We start from the raw sequence: 4,340 nt of genomic DNA on the forward strand, positions 1-4,340 counted from the left end.
TCCTGCTGGTGGCCATTGAGGCTGCTTCAAGACTGGCTACTGTGAGTTGACCTGCTATGCAGTTAATATTTTTCGACTTAATTTTATTTGGTATATTTGTTTCATTTTCATACTATCTTTTGAGTATTCCATTGTGTCTTCTTCTGATCATGTTGTCTGTGCGTAAGAATAATTTTTGTTTTTCAGTAAGTACGCCCTTTCTGGGCATGGTGGCACAAACCTGTAGTTCTAGCACTCTGGGAGGCTGAGGCAGGAGTATCACAAGTCTGAGGCTAGTCTGGGCAATTTAGTGATTTATTAAGACCCCGTTTTAAAATTTAAAGAAGGGCTGGGGCTGTAGCTCAGTGCAAAGGCTCTGGTTTCAATCCCCAGTACCACAAAACAAAAATCAAAATAAAACCGTACCTTTCTCTTGTTTAAAGCCTCCCTCAGCGATGTAGAAGAGTTAAGCTGCAGTGAGCGGGGAGGTGGCCCCAGAGCCCCTGAAGTCCCTCCTGGCACAGTGCCAAAGCGGTTCCTGTTTTGTCACGGAGCACACTTCTCACTGGAGGTTTGTACCCCAGTTTGAATGTGTCCCCTACCGTGTGTGTGAACCGTGAGACTTCAGGCTGACAGGCTGGGTAGTAAGAGGTGGGCTGCTGAGAGGACGGGAGGGCGGTGGCTCTGCAGTAGAGAGGGGCCGCTCACAGCCTGGGGCCCCGCCTGCCTGGGGCTCAGGTGCCAGGCCCTGGATCTTGGTCCTGGCAGACGCCTGGACAAAGATTTCCCTGCTTTATGATTATGGGGTCCCTGCGTGGGGTTCCAGCAGCACAGGCGGAGGCAGGTTACTGCCTTAGTTATGGGGAGATTCTGAGGAGACTGACTAAACAAGGCCCCGGCCAGTCATAGTTTATCGAGGGTGTTTTAAAAATTTGTTTGCATATTTTTTCTTTGTTTGGCTTTTGCATTTCTTGAGGTCTAATGAACAAAAATTGTATGTGTTTGGGGGCGCCCAGTGGTATTTTGATCTACCGATGTGCAGTGAGAAATGAAGACCGTGATGGAGTCACCCACATGTGCGATCTCTCACACATTTTCGTGTGATTGTGCAGAATGAAATAGGCCAGGCAGACAGTGCACACTCACACTTAGGTGTGCAGCCTTTTCCAAGAGGCTGAACTCACCGGAAAGGGTGGAAGAATGCAGCAGTCGGGAGAGACGGTGCCCCGTGTGATGAGCCTTTCGTGTCATCTACACAGAGCCCCCACGCTGCCTGCAAATGGGGCCAGCGCCGGCACTGCATTCAGGATGCTGAGCCAGAATAGAGACCCGTGCGGGTGACTCGTGGCCACGTCTCCTGGTCCCTCCGGGGTCACACTGGACAGGGCGAGTGTGTCAGTGACACTGCCCAGCACCACCTCCCGGGGCTGAGTGGCTGTGAAAGACCTGCTTGAGACAGCGGCGGCTGCGGGCTTCTGCTGAGGTGGACACATTGGAGGGGCTGCGTCCCTTCCACGAGACCCCTGCTTCCTGTCCCTAACAGCACGTGGGCCTGTGGTGGGAGGAGGAGGCTGGGCGGAAACTTCAGGCTGGCAGGGGTGTGTGCCCTGCCCAGGGGACATCCTGCTGGGTGCCAAGGGCAACACGAAAGCGAGTGACTTGGGGTTTGAGGAGCCCCAAGTCCCCTGTCCTGTGTCCTGGAAATGTCCTGAGGCAGGGAGGTGACGGCCCCTAAGTGCACTTCTGGAGCCTGGGCTCATCCTGCTGCTTCCCTGGACTCCATTTGAGCTGCAGACGTCCCCTTCTCCCTGGTGCCTCTGCCAGCTTCTCACTGTCAACCCCAGGCACAGGCCCATACTCGAGACCACCCCGGGGCACCCGCCCTGCCAGTCCTCCACTGGAGCTGCCCCCGGTCGCCTGAACCGCAAACTCTGAGGGCCCCATCTCTCTTGGGCTGTACCTCTTGGGAGATGACATGGACTGATGACGCCATGGCCATGTGGCTCACGCTGGGATGCCTGGCAGGCCGGCACACAGGCTGTGCCCTCCGTGTGAAGCCTGCCACACTGGGGATCCCACCCACTTGGCTCTCCTCCCAAGAGGAGGCCCAGCGAGCCCATCCTGTGTGTGCCCCATCCTCTTCTGCCCCCTGTTCACCTCTGTGGCCTACAGATAGGGATCCTGCTCCCAGCACAGCTGTAGCCTCTGCTGGCTGTGAGAGGCAGGCTGGGCACTGGGTGGTCAGGAGGATGGCCGGCCATCTGAGTCTGCGTTCGGACCCTTTGCTGCTGCTGCCGGTCAACCAGCTGGCAGGAAACCCATCCTGGGTGTAGAAGCAAGGGACTGGATAACAGAGACTTGTCAAAAGCAGGTAGGCATGCAGTCCAGCTGGGTGTCCTGCATGCTGGTTTTTTTTTTTTTTTTTGGTCTGGTGACGTCCCTTTCATCCTGGCAAGGACAGCAGGAGAGAGGAGAGGAAGGGGGAGGTAGTGGAAGGGCAGCTCCTGGTGGGCAGGAGCAGTGGGCTACAGACGCGCACACCCTGCAGAGTTCATAGTTACAGTTGACATTATGTGTCCCTGCATTTTCAGTGGACAGCAGAAGACCCTGGACTCCATGGAGCCTGCAGAAGAGGAGCGGGCAGGGGCGATGCCAGCAGTTGCAGAGAGAGGAGCCTGACTGGCCAGCTGGGGGTTGGGGGCCGGTGGGCACAGAGGGCACCTGAGCGGCCTGGGATGCTCAGGGCCCCGAGGTCATTTCCCCAGCCTGTCTCCCTTGTTTCTGGGATAGCAGAGGTGGATTTGAGTAAATTGATGTTTTGTACAGCAAAACCTGTCCCAAATGCAATGTTCCAAGAGCTCATCATTGTTTGCTCTGGTTCCTGTGCCCTGCACAAGGCAGGACCCTGAGCAGCAGTGGTCGTCAGCACTGGGCCTCAGCCAAAAAACAAAGGAGGAAAAGTGGCTTCAGAGACTTTCAGTGTCCTCAGCACACAACAGCCAACAGCTTCTGAAGGGACAAGGCTCCGAGCTGCTGCCATGGCCCAAGGGAAGGTGGCAGAGAGCAGGCATGTTGTGACAGTGAGGGTTCCCTGTGCCCCGTCCCCACCTGGGGTTCTGTGCCTTTGGTTACGATGCTGGTGTCCAGGGTGGGATACACACGGCATAGCCCCGTGGCTGTCCTAGCACCCATGGTGCTGGGGCAGGGACAAGCACATTGTTGTGACCAGCCCACTGTGTCATAGGGGATGATGTTCAGGCCAGGGTACCTTGCTCCTCTCTCTGCAGCATCTGTCACCCCCACTGACATTCTGTGGCAGTGTGGAGGACATATGGGCAGTCTGTGCATGCATGGGCAGAGCTGTGTTCCAATAAAACTTTATTTATAAAACAGGCAGCAGGCTGGGCTAGAGTGAGCTGGCCCTTGTGCAGAAGCCTGGGGTCTGGTGGCTTTTGTGCCAGACTGAGGAGAAAACAGAGCAGTCTTGGGCTCAGTTTGAGCTGGGCAGGAAGCCCTGGGCTCTGTCCTGCTGTAGCAGTGACATTGAGGCTTCGGTGAGCTTCTTGGTTGGGGTTCGGTTTCACTTTGAGCCCAGCAGATGGACAGGGACACAGAATAGCCACATCCTGTGCCTCTCAGGGGCAGGGTTTGTGGCCTGGCAGTGACCAGGTATGGTGACCCCAGCCATGACCTTGGGCAGTGACTGAAGTGACCATTGGGAAGTGCGTGCGCCTCTTTCCTTGCTTTCAAGTTGTCCCCAAATGTCCACCTGACCAGATGTCCATGTCTGTGTGTCTGTCCCCCATGAGGACATGCATGCGAGAGTTACCACCCCCAGCCAGCCTGCTGACCCAGCATCCACGGAGAGATGCTGGGCTGAGCCGCCAGCCATGGCAGGAGCTCCCACATTGTAGAGTAGGCACAGACAGGGGTGGGGGGAGAGGGTCAGGGTTGGGACAGATGGCCACTGCCTTGGCCTTCTGCCACAGCCGCCCTTGTAGTGCTTTGGCCCTGGCCCCACTGCGGGACACTGAGGCAGAGGGGCAGGAGCTCCGTGGCAGCTTCTCACACTCATTCCTGTGCCAGAACGTGTGTGTCTCTCACCTCCCGTTCAGACCTGGAGTTCGGCATGTGAGCTGAGCCGGAGAGGTCTACAGACACAAGTTAGAGGAGCTCATGTGCAGGGGGGTGGCCCTTCCTTGCTCTGCTGTCTGGGGTGCTTTCTACAGAGAGGCTTCAGGATGTACTCACAGAGAAGACAGCGTACAACAGCAGGCAGAGCAGGGCCACGGTTCTCCAGCCAGGGATGCTGCAGCCACCAGGAGTTGGCAAGACCAGAGGAGAACCTGCCCTGAGCCTTC

At 56.7% G+C, this 4,340-nt stretch overlaps 1 long non-coding RNA gene across 1 annotated transcript; it reads left to right on the forward strand.

The window, feature by feature from the left end:
* The first annotated feature begins 355 nt into the window (after positions 1 to 355).
* Positions 356 to 3,350, forward strand: LOC104870731. The gene is made up of 3 exons (XR_782577.2): positions 356 to 550; positions 1,239 to 2,350; positions 2,571 to 3,350. It is a non-coding gene; the product is annotated as an uncharacterized LOC104870731 (long non-coding RNA).
* Positions 3,351 to 4,340: the final 990 nt, after the last annotated feature.

This window comes from Fukomys damarensis, unplaced genomic scaffold (assembly GCF_012274545.1).
Source record: "Fukomys damarensis isolate Sample0158 unplaced genomic scaffold, DMR_v1.0_HiC HiC_scaffold_24, whole genome shotgun sequence".
Taxonomy (NCBI): domain Eukaryota; kingdom Metazoa; phylum Chordata; class Mammalia; order Rodentia; family Bathyergidae; genus Fukomys; species Fukomys damarensis.